This window comes from Leptidea sinapis, chromosome 28 (assembly GCF_905404315.1).
Source record: "Leptidea sinapis chromosome 28, ilLepSina1.1, whole genome shotgun sequence".
In the NCBI taxonomy this organism is placed as follows: domain Eukaryota; kingdom Metazoa; phylum Arthropoda; class Insecta; order Lepidoptera; family Pieridae; genus Leptidea; species Leptidea sinapis.
Window position 1 is genome coordinate 7,494,644 of NC_066292.1, and position 13,493 is coordinate 7,508,136.

The window sequence follows — 13,493 nt, forward strand, 5'->3', positions numbered from 1 at the left end:
ATAAATAGCTTTTCGGTTCTATTTTTTGGATTCAAATAGAGATTTGCTTTAATATTCTGCATGTCAATGATAATATGCTACAAACACAACTGGTAGATCAAGGTAACTTTAAAAAGGTGCATCCTCACTTTTGTGTTGCAGGGGACTATAGCGCCGGTTATACGGTTTTACCAGTGGGAGGCTTCTTTGCAAAGGATGCCGGCTAGATAAGCCGATAATATATGGAGATGCCGATAATATAAGATTATGGGTACCACAACGGCGCTTTAATTCTGCCGTGAAGCAGTAATGTGTAAGCATTATTGTATTTCGGTCTGGAGGGCGCCGTAGCTAGTGAAATTAGTGTGCAAATGAGACTTAACTCAATCTTATGTCTCAAGGTGACAAGCGCAATTGTAGTGCTGCTAAGAATTTTTGGGATTTTCAAGAATCCTGAGCGGCACTGCATTGTAATGAGCAGGGCGCATCAATTACCATCAGCTGAACGTCCTGCTCGTCTCGTCCCTTATTGTCAAAAAAAATAACTTTGGATATGGTAAATAACGGAAATACTAGAGGTATTTCCGTCATAAGCCACAAAAATCTATATTTAGTAAATTATTAGAAACATTTTATTGATCATTGGAATGTAGATGGTGTTGTAGGACATGATTTTGTCAAGCTGTTTGACCTGATTCCTGTCGCCGAATTCCACCTTCGCACGACACCCCACAAGTCATCCCCACCATCTGGATGTGTGACGGTCCTCCATAGTGCGGTTTTCAAGGAGCTTTCTTCCACGTACTATAAAGCAGTGGAATGAACTTCCTTGTGTGGTGTTTCCAAGACGATACGACATGGCTACCTTAAAAAAATGTGCGTACACCAGCTTTAAAGGCCGGCAACGCTCCTGTGATTCCTCTGGTGTTGCAAGAGAATGTGGGCGGCGGTGATCACTTAACACCAGGTCACCCGTACGCTTGTTTGTCCTCCTTTTCCCTGAAAAAAAATAATTAACTAAAACTAATCAGTCCGTGTAGTGATAACATGCGTTGCTGACTTGCCGTGCATTTGCTCTATCTAGAGAAAACCCACGCCACTACGCAACGTCAAAGATTCAAGCTCGGAGATGTCTTGATCGTCGATGATTGAATCTGCCCTTCATTATTTTTAGTTTAAATGGAAGAAGCTGGTACTGGGGAGAGCCGGCTCAGAAGTGACAGCAGTACTCCAGTGAGGCCGTATTTGCGCCTTATATAGTTGCAGACGGTTACTCAGTCCACCAAGTTTGTTTGAGGCCAATTAGGCCTTCTCTTCCAGGTGACCAAGAAAGTGAATTTCGCTCGATATATCAATGCTGAGTAGGGCGATACAGGTTGGACAGTATTTTAAGTATGTTACTACGTATTTCAGTATGTTACGAAAAAAAAATCCCTACTTAAATATTTACCCCCTTATTCATAATAGTCTGCTAACTTAAAGCATTGCTAATTCTCACTCTGTCTTCTTCTATTGACCTAAGTCAGAATGAGAAAAAGACTCTTTAGCGGCTGTTTCAAGTTAGCAGACTGTATTTATCATCACTGTATTCTATTCTCAATATTTACTTACAGCTTTGTATATATGAATAAGTAAAACAGTATATGAGCGTAGTACTTGCTCGTAGTTCTGCATATATCTGCTGCTAATGGTCGACATTTTATTGCGTAATTTTGGTACACTTGCACACAAAGTACCTATTGAATTCCATTTGGATTTAACATAATTAATAATGAAAAATAATATGAAGAACATAGTTATTTCAGTAATTTGCAAAACCAATGAGTAAAAATTTAATTAAATTATTTTATTGTTCTAATTTCTAATATTAAAAATAGAACATAGTTATTTCAGTAATTTGCAAAACCAATGAGTAAAAATTTAATTAAATTATTTTATTGTTCTAATTTCTAATATTAGAAATAGCTTCTTAAGTATTTATAATATAAAGGCTGTATTTTTTACGACTGTATATCGGTATTCTTTAATTATGGTTGGTAGCTGGTGATTCTCATTAGTGTTCAGAGCCAAATTGTGAATCAAGAGGTCAAGAATCTTATTTCAAATATATTATAAAATAAAAAGCTCATAGGAGATTGTCAAATCTAGGATATTATAATTATGTTATATTTTAAAGGAAAGTTATATTGGGGCAGTAAAGTCCTCGAATGGCGACCACGTACCGAAAGACGCAGTGCTGGTATCAGGTATCAGAAATGAGGAGATACGTAGGAGAACCAAAGTTACCGACGTAGTCCAAATGATTGTGAAACTTAAGTGGCAGTAGGCAGGGCACATAGTTTGACGGTTGAGGCCGTAAAGTCCTTGAATGGTGACCACGTACCGGAAGACGCAGGCAGGCCCCCCACAAGATGGACCGACGATCTGGTCAAGATCGCCGGAATACGTTGGACGAGGGCAGAGCAGGAGCGATCGTCGTGGAAATCTTTGGGGGATGCCTTTGTCCATCAGTGGACGTTTTCCGACTGATGATAATGATGATAAAGGAAATAAATTCGAAGATACATTTAGATACATATTATATATATGCAATGACATAATATAATATACAAATTTCGCAAATCGTTTTATTTTCCAAATTTTTTGAGCGAAGAGGACTTAAAGACATTCCGTCAAAGTTGAGATTGTAACTATATTATAACATAGTTATATACTTATTGGAATCTTTTTTATTAATATTTAGTACCGATGTGCCGACTAGAAAACGTGAATGAAGGAAGCGCGCGTATAAAGCTTTTACTGTATTTCAAATATTTTTATTCAAAGTAGGGCGTGTAATCACTTGTTTTAAATCAAAAACTACTACCCATTCGGAAATGAATGCCGTAGACCTGGGAGAACGGCCGCAAGAAACTAAACGGGCTTCATCTTTTTTTTAATAAAATTTCGATACAAATCTATATATATAAAAATGAATTGCTGTTCGTTAGTCTCGCTAAAACTCGAGAACGGCTGGACCGATTCGCCTAATTTTGGTCTTGATTTATTTGTGGAAGTCCAGAGAAGGTTTAAAACGTGAAAAAATATGAAAATGCTCGGAATTGAGTAAAAACAACGTCTCATTTTTCCTTTGATGTATGTCGGTCTGAAAACAAATTGAAAGATTAGTTTAAAATGAATAACTAATTAGAATTTTTATATCTTTCCAACTTTCTCAGAAGGTAAAAAATAAACTTAATTTTAGCTAACTATAGTTGGTAGATTACTAAAAGTTGTTAACTATCTATCAGATTATTTCTATATAAATTGATAAAATATGGCGATATCTTCATTTTCAAATAAAGATTTTTATAAGTACTACGTGCTTAGTAATGTGTGTACGCGGACGAAGTTGCGGGTATCAGCTAGTATATTTATAATTTTAAATAGCCTGACGGCGCTATTAACGGCGGTGTTAACAATAATTTCACATCACATGATTTATCAACTTGTTTTAGAGTAAAATTATTAAAATTAACCTTTCTCGCCTCTGAAATTATAGTGTTTGCGCCGATAAATATAATATTGAAATGTATTTGACTTTTGTTTACGAGTGTACGGATTTAGCGACAACCAAGAGCAACATTCAAATGATTAATGGAAGGAATTAGCTTGCGAGTGTACACTTAGTTCCAAACTAGCTGCTAACTGCGCATTATATTGTGCTAATACTTAAAAGGCGATAACTGAATTAAAACAAATAAATTATAACTATTATTCTAATAGTATTTAGTCTTCTTCCTTACCATTGGGAGGCACCTTTGCACAGGATGCCAGCTAGATTATGGGTACCATCAGTGCCTATTTCTGCCGTGAAGGACTTATGTGTAAACATTACTGTGTTTAGTTCTGAAGGGCGCCGTAGCTGGTGAAATTACTGGGCAAATAAGACTTAAATATATATCTTATGTCTCAAGGTGACGAGCGCAATTGTAGTGCCGCTCAAAATTTTTGTCTTTTTCAAGAATCCTGAGCGGTCAGGATTGTAATAGGCAAGGCGTAATTCCCATCAGCTGAACGTCCTGCTCGTCTCGTCCCTTATTTTCATTAAAAATAAAAGTATTTTTCGGTGCTGTGCCGCTCGACGGCAGGACTCAGGTCTACAGGTTATTTTCAGATTATCTTTATTTCATCGCAAAATATCTGTATTACCTCACGGTCTTCTTTCAACCGATTAAACTGTCAACCGACTTCAATAAAAGAGGAGGTTCTCAATTTGACTCTGTGTGAAATCAAATCAAATCAAATCAAAATCAGTTTATTCACGTAGGTCACGGAAATGACACTTATGAATGTCAAAAAAAAAAAATATTTTTCTTATTGAATCTACCGCTACTTCGTAAAGGGTTGAGCTAATGAGAAGAAGTAGCAAGAAACTCATTGCCACTCTTTTATATTGTGTCACCTCATATCTCCGTTTATGCACCGATTACCGTTTTTTTTTTTCGTTTGAAAGGGTTACTTCCAAATTGTAGTGGTAATAAGTCATTATTGCCAACTTCAAAATGTTACTGAGAAAAATTATTTATTACTTTATGGATAGGTTCCTTATTTTACAGTAAACGTATATATGTTCGTAAATATATGTTCAATAATCACTTACAGGAAATGCTCTGTCTAGTACCGTAAGGAAATTCATTCAGGCTAGGTGAGCATGGCACCCGCTGTCTCAAGAGTTCATTTCAAAGTCGAAGTCAAATAAACATTACTCAATTAGGTTTAAACTGAGTGCTTTTGAATCGTCACTATTAATATTTCTCCTAAATTACTGAATTTACCATATTTTAGAAAAAAAGGAGCTCGTGAGAAGAACATATAAGAAACTCAATGGCCACTCTTTTCAATCAAATAGAGTATTTTACAATGGCTGCAACATATATAACAAATTACTTTGTAAGGTGCTGCATCCAATATATGACTTCATTTTGTTCTGCACTTCAGAGCGCTGACATATTCTGTTATTGATCATGGTAATGGTAGTTTACATAAAAAAGCATAAAAGGCATTTATTTTCTCAAAATTGATTCCTTTAGAATTCTTCTTGATGTCAATTCTAATACTACTACCATTTCGGAAACAAATGGCGCTCTGAGAGAGAAGAAGCGGCACAAGAAACTCTCCCAACGTCCCTACTAATATTATAAATGTGAATGTAAGTTTGTTTGTTACGCTTTTACGCCGGAGCTACTGAACCTATTTTGATGAAATTTGGTACAGCGATAGACTAGAGCTCGGGAAAGGACATATGCTACATTTTATCCCGTAAAACTCTGTGGATGCTGAGAGGTTTGTGAAGAACTGAATTTCACGTCGAAGTCTTCCTAGAAATAAGATTCATATGATATGTTGGGAACGGGAGCGAAAACGGGAACCGGAACTGGAATAGGACATGAGATAATTCCAAGCTTGCTTATTATTTTTAAAAACCCTTTATCTACGCGGACGAAGTTGCGGGCATCAGCTAGTTCTTTATAGATTTTTAGCTGCATTCGTGTCCTACTCCAACCAACAATAGCTTTCTCTGTTTCAAACAATTAAATATCTGCACTCAAACTTATAGGTCGTAATATGAGTATATACTTGAACAAGTAACGTAATAATGCGCTTCGTAAACCCGCTTCAGCTAAGCTGATGCAGAGTTCAAACCGGTGCAGGTGGCGGGTGATCTATCATAACCCACGTTGATATGGAGCCACTAGACCTGCGGTAACATTTTTAACAAAATTCTTAAGACTTATTGGAGTCTTTTTTTAAATTGTCTAACGGCCGTTCCCAATATAGTATCTATAGATATAGATAAATTACTACCTTCTACTATCAGTAATTAGATGGCAAAAATCTGAAGTTAACCCAATATCGGGTATATAAGTCATTCTAATCGCCTTACGGCCGTTCCCAATATTAAGTCTATCTCTAACTTGAGATAAACATCGTAACTATCCTTGACTATTGTGTCCCAATAAACTATGTAACTCACCTTATTGCAATTGCAATTTCCATACAAACTTCTATCGCTGGTAAGCTATACGTCCTCTCATTGACAGACAGCGTGTACGGATAAGGTGAGTTACCGTCGATAAGTTTATTGGGATAGAAAAGTCAACGATAGTTACGATTTTTATCTCAAGTTGGCCACTACCGGAGATTGACTGAATATTGGGAACGGCCGTAAATTTCTGACATTGAAAATGATCACTCGAGCTTATAATGCAACATTATATTTTAGCGACTGCAGGGGACGCGGCGCGATATATGTTTTGCTTTATTTAGTTTAAATTTAGTGATAACTCTTTACGATATTTATTTAAATTGAATGATGCATAGGTTATGATATCTCATTCTATATACAGGGTGTCCCAAAGTTATGGGAGATGAAGGGAAAGTACCTTAAATATCGAAGATAGGCTATTTTACTGAAGGAAGACTTTATGTTACTTTTAAAAGTTAGTACTTCTGCATTCAAAGATTTTCTAAAAATTACTTGCCTCGTCTGGGAATCGAACTGACTGAAATGTAAAAAAAAACACCCCTACTTTTATAATGCCAATCGAAAAAATGGACAAAAACTAATAACTCTTCTAAAGTAACATAGTTTTTAAAAGAAATGAACAACATAAAATAAATGTTTTCCTACTTGGATTGGTACGAATGGACCGATTAGATGGCCGGCCAGATCCCCGGACCTTACACCATTAGATTTCTTCTTTTGGGGATACGTGAAAGATATGCTATACAAAAAACGATACGAGAACGTGGGAGAGTTATAAACAGAATTGTGCCGTATCATATCGAGATTTCACCATAAAATGATAAGAAAATCAACAGGCAGCGGACTCATTAAAATATTGGCGATTTGCGTAAGACAAGAGGGATCACATTTTGAGCACTTAATTAATTAATTTACAAAAAAATACCAACTTAATTGCCTACTTTCTTTTAAAATACTATGTTATTTGAGAAGAGTTATTAGTGTTTGGCCATTATTTCGATTGGCATCATAAGAGTAGGGATTTTTTTACATTTAAGTCGGTTCAAATCCCAGACGAGGCAAGTAATTCTTAGAAAATCTTTGGATGCAGAATTACTAAATTTTAAAAATAACATAAAGTCTTCTTTCAGTAAAATAGCCTGTCTTCGATATTTAAGGCACTTTCCCTTCATGTCCCATAACTTTGGGACACCCTGTATATATAGAATGAGATATCATAATGTGCATGACATGCTTTAGACAACTATCGTCTTTAATTTCATAGGGCTTAATACTGAATCCACCTAAATAGTATAGTTTTGTTATATCTCAAAGGAATAAAGGACCGTTCTTTATGAAAGTTCCAGCCGGATTGATTTTTCCCACATCTTCAACAATTATCGTCATACTTGAACTATTTTTAACAAATTATCAAACATTTACATATTATACCCCCAAACCTAAAGAATAATAATAATAAATTTCTTTATTGGGGCAACAGAGGCCCATATTTTGTTAGTAACAGGCTTAAAAAACTGTGTTAGTATATTACAATGTCTACAATTTGCTCAATATAATATTATTTATTCTTAATACATAATTCGATATAATTTATTTTTACTACATAATTAAAACATAGAATAACTTTGATAATCACTCCATTCTTAGTAGAAAGAGTATTTAAATCAATTCAGTAGTTAGAGTTTATTACGAATAGACACGCGGCAGGGAACTTTGTTTTACATAGTTGTATAGATAGATAGATCGATATTGATAAAATGAAGAAAAAATTATCAATTTGTTATGTTTTTAAAGTTATAACCCTGACTTCTAGGATTAATACACAAATATAATTCCAAAACAAAATTTTATGAACGATGCGAATCCACGACCTCTCGCGTTCCGTGCGAGTACTCTTCCAACGGAGCTAACCGTGGGTTCAAATCCCACATCGTTCAAAAAATTTGTTTACAAATTTAATTTGTGTAAAAAATTTGATATTATTAGCAATGCACCCCGACGCAGCATATCGCTTATTTAGTGGCCCTAAGACGTAGAGCTCTAATAAACGCTGTCTTTGCTTTGTTATTTCACCGCCTGGAAACAGGGTGTCTATTTTGTGATTTCAAGAAAATGGATTTCATGAAGAAATTAAATTTCTTTTCATTCGATGCTGGAGTCTGCTCCTCGGACGCAAACAGTGCCTCTCTATGATGGAGTGAGGGAGGAGTGAGCACACCGCGGCCGACGATACTACAAACAATAACTCCGCGCTGCGAACGCGAGTATATTTAACTTTCTATTATGTAGGTATAGACTTAGAGCCTTATTGTGTTAATTTTTTGTGAAATTGGTTATATCTGATATAAAAAATTTTCGTGTCCCGGTGTTTGTTACCAAACTCCTCCGAAACCGATTTGTATCAAATTGTGTGTGCATATCGTGTAGCTCTGAGAAACGGCCAAAATCTATTTTTCGTACTAATGATACCCACACCTAAATATTTTTATTTTATTATGATTCAACATAAAAAAATACAACTTCAAATTTTCACCCGTTTACGATCAAGACCTATTTTTGTGTCGCTATTTTATACTATTCTGTTCTATCCACTGATGCGGAATATGGTTGCAAGATGGAAATCGAATACAATAATTGTAGTACGATATATTTGGTAGGTCTGAGAATCGTTCGTCATCTATTATTTAAGCCCAAAAATTTTAGATATTGAATTTTTTTATATTATTTTATATAGCTGTAAAACGTTGTAACGTTTGCTGGGTCAGCTAGTATGATATAAATTTCTACACTTTAAAAAAAGGTGTAGGCTTGAGCGTGACAGTCATATTCAATATTCATTCATAGCCCAAAGTTATTAATAATAAGTTATTAATGATAATTCCCTGAAATTAGGTGACCACCACGTCTTAATTTATCACTTTCAAGTCAAATCAAGAAAGTCTTTGGCAGGGCCTGCGTGCTACTTTTTTTCGAAGGGAGAAAAATGCATTTATATATTTAGACTCCTATATGGACCCATATATCGGGTTCGCTTAATCTTATCGACTAAAAACATTCTCTTACGCAACAACAATCGCGGGGCGTCTCTTATGGAGACTCAAACCTCGGACCGGCTGTGTGCTGGGGGGTAGGAGAGAAGATCGCTTACGATCTAATATGATCTGATAGTCCGATAGACCTGTGACTTCTATCTCCCTAGTCCCTATGGAATCGACGCAACGCATTTCTTTACAGGAGGAAAATCAAGCCTTTGCTATTTACAATAAAAAATAATAAAGTTTATGCTACAAAACTACTCCCGCTGGGAGGTTATCATGTGCACGTATGTATATATTGGTGTGTGTGGTCCGTGTGTTTATTTTACCGTTGAACGTGACTCATACATATTCAAAATATTTTACCCACGGTATGGGAGTTTCGTATAATTTAATAATGTTAGTCCATCGTCTCTTCAGAAGTCGATGTCTCCGTGTCAAGTCTTCAGTGTCCGCTGCACTCTTGGTGGGATTCACTTCAATCCGCCATTTTCTGATGCAGATGCCTAGTTCGTCAACGGCAACTTGAAGCGCTTTAATATTTTTTGTCAGGTTTAAGAGGTTTTAGCCGAAGTAAAATGCCGTATCGTCAGCGTAGCGAAAGCTGTGGTTAGTAAGGTACTGTATGCTACGGTAAGTAGTGAGGACGCTACGAACTATTAGCACAAAGAGGCGAAGGGTAGGAAAACTACGTAGAATCGCGATTTATCTGATTCTCTCACAGCCACAGCCTAAGACTAACAACACAACAGCCAGCTGCTAGTTATCTCTTTTTCTTCACATGTCAAGATCCTATTCACCCCGTGGCGTCCATTACACAAAACTCTAATAGAGTATAATTTATAATAAGAAAGCCAACCGAACGAATGGTCACCCCTATGATCCTAGTTAAGTATGATTTTAATTGTTCTACATTTTTATGTTTTTGATTGTAAAACAACTTATTTACACAGTTCATTGCGTTAAAATAATGAAAAGTGTTTTAATTCAAAAATTATAATGCATTCATTCTAAATTTACTATGGCATCACCATCACAACTCAGCTGAGAGGAACTCTGGAATCAATTCTTTTTGTGATTACATATTATTATAATAGATACATAAAATATTAATAATTATTAATAAGTATTAATATAAATTGACTAAGAGCAATCTGTCTCACTGTCAAGCAACCATTAATGAAGTCTTATAATTTATACTAATTTGTAGTTTCTTGTCAATCATTTCTTGTACCGGGAACTACTCAAATATAATTTCATTAAGCTAAAGTATAAAGTACGCCAGCTCTTTTATTTCGAAAAGAAACCTTTACTAAGAGTAAATATTGACTCAGGCAGAGCGATAAGTGACTTTATTAGGGGAGAAAGATGTAAAAAATACCCAAATTTGAATAGGGATAAAGGTAGCAATTACGGGTAGCTTTGAGACGGGAAGGAACCTCGCCTCCAAACAAACAACTTATTTTCGGCCAACACAAAGCATTCATGAATTTATAATGTCCCGGGAAATTAACTTTTTCCTCTGTTCAAGGGAGCCCACTGTTTTTATTGACAGGTGGCACTGTTGATGCTCTGTTTAACATTTTGTCGCTGTTCGAATATTTGGTGTCAAAGATGATTTGTAGGTATTGAGCCAACACGGTTTAATTTATTTACGGCCGTTTTGAATCACCTATCTATCCTTAGTTTAACGTACTAGACGTAGACAAATCTATCCTTTTACGCTTACATTACAATAACCTATTGACAGATTACATTGGACTATAACTAATAATATTAGCGGCGCCTATTTCAGCCGTGAAGAAGTAATGTGTAAACATTACTGTGTTTCGGTCTGTAGGGCGTCATAGCTAGTGAAATTACTGGGCCAATGAGACTTAACATCTTATGTCTCAAGATGACGAGCGCAATAATTGTGGTGCCGCTCAGAATTTTTGTGTTTTTTAAGAATCCTGAGCGGCACTCCATTGCACTGGGTGGGGCATACCAATTACCATCAGCTGAGCATCCTGCTAGTCTCGTCCCTAATTTAAATTAAAATAAAATACAACTATATTGGACATAACTCTGGATAGATAAGATCTTGTCATTAAACGGTGACGGCAATCTATCCTTAACTAGAGATACGTTATCGAAAACGGCCGTTAGATAACTTCGCCCGTATCTATGTTTTTTTTTATTACATCACCGGGATATACATAATAAAAATTCTTTTATTATGTATATCCATATAAATATTTATTATGTATATCCCGGTAGAAGACTTTTTACTAAATTCTAGTATTACTTGCTATTTTTTAATGTCTTAGTTTACTTGTAATAGATAGTAGTTTAGTTTTAAGTATAGTTTATTTTTTTTACATCAAATAGTAAAAAAATGTCCATTTCAAAATAGTTTAGAGTTCATAATTTTGGTTATTAGACTTCTTGCCATATTACTTTTAAAGGTTTCTTTAAGACTCCAGTATTTATTCACTGTTTCTTGTATTTTTCTTTCTATTTCTTTATCATTATTTTTCTTATGAAAACTGATTGGTTTACTTGAGTGTGCGTATTCCAGTATATTTCCATTCATTGGTATTGTACAGCTATTTATCATAAGCTTTAATAGGTATATTATGTGTATGTTAAGATTTAATCATCAGATCTGATAGTCCGATGGACTTTTGATAAAGGAAATACACACTCGCCGTCTAGCGCGGTGATGTAAAGTGTAACACCCAAATAAAATTTGAAAAACAAAATCTTATGAACGATGCGGGACTCAAACCCACGACCTCCGGCGTTCCGTGCCGGTGCTCTAACCAACTGAGCCAACAGTTCGAGTAACGTCTCTTTATAAAATATTGTTTGCTTCGTTCAACTCTAAGGTCGGCTCCCGCCGCATCGTTCCTAAAATTTTGTTTTCAAATTTTATTTGTGTATTAATCCTAGAAGTGTAGGTTATCACTTTACAAAACATAACATATTGTAAAGTGTAATGTATGTGATCTCTGTTCTGTTCAACGTTTACAAAAAATGTAGATTTTAAAATTCAAAATTATTTGAAGATGCCACAAGCCCCATAGTTTTTAATAACAATATTATATCTTAGAACACAGAAACTGTTCTTATAATATTACTGTCTTCAATATTGTATTCGGTTTACTCCGCAATGCTTGTTAAACATTCAAAAGAGCACGTATACCTTCCTTAAAGGCCGGCAACGCTCCTGTGATTCCTCTGGTGTTGCAAGAGCATATGAGCGGCGGTTATCACTTAACACCAGGTTACCCCCTACGCTCGTTTGTCCTCCTTTTCCATAAAAAAGAGGTTTCTGTTATTTTTAACAATGTTTATCATTATTAATTATTATTATTTAAAAAAAATCCGTTAAGTCCGTTAATATATTTGCCTATTATATAATAGGATCAGTGTTTGCTTGTCCTTAAGTTTGATAGTTAAAATTGTTAACAATAGAGAAGGTGCCCGCTACTGTATCTGCCTACATTTCAGCATATTATTATTTCAATTTATTTAAATACTAGTGGACCCAACAGACGTTGTCCTTTACACACGTCTTAAATTTGCAAAATCTGTCCAGCCGTTAGGAGGAGTTCAGTAACATACACATGAGCAGGAGAATTATATTATATGGACGGAATTGAGAATCTAAACCAATCTCAAATTCACTGAAACAAAAAAAATCATCAAAATCAGTCCAGCCGTTAAGAGGAGCTCAGTAACATACACATGAGCAGGAGAATTATATTATATGGACGGAATTGAGAATCTAAACCAATCTCAAATTCACTGAAACAAAAAAAAAACATCAAAATCGGTCCAGCCGTTTAGGAGGTAGTTTAATTGTGAATCTAAACCATTCTCGAATCCACCTGAAGACACACAACAATCTCAAATTCACTCGAACACACAAAAATATCATCAAAATCGGTCCAGCCGTTTAGGAGGTAGTTCAATTGTTAATCTAAACCATCCTCGAATCGCCTTGAACTCACACAAAAAAATTTATCAAAATCGGTCCAGCCGTCTAGGAGGAGTTCAGTGACATACACACTCACAGAAGAATTATATATATAAAGATACCTTTATATTTATGATCCGATTACAAATAAACCTGCTGGGATGCTGGGAGCTTGTCTTAATACAGGTTTTTTATGACAGTAAGGGACGAGACGAGCAGGACGTTCAGCTGATTTGAATTGACACGCCCTGCCCATTAAAATGCAGTGCCGCTCAGGATTCTTGAAAAACTCAAAAATTCTGAGCGGTACCACAATTGCGCTCGTCACCTTGAGACATAAGATGTTAAGTCTCATTTGTCCAGTAATTTCACTAGCTACGGCGCCCTTCAGACCAAAACATAATAATGCTTACAAATTACTGCTTCACGACAGAATTTCAGACTTTCCCAATATTCAGTCTATCTCTTACTTGAGATGAAAATCGTA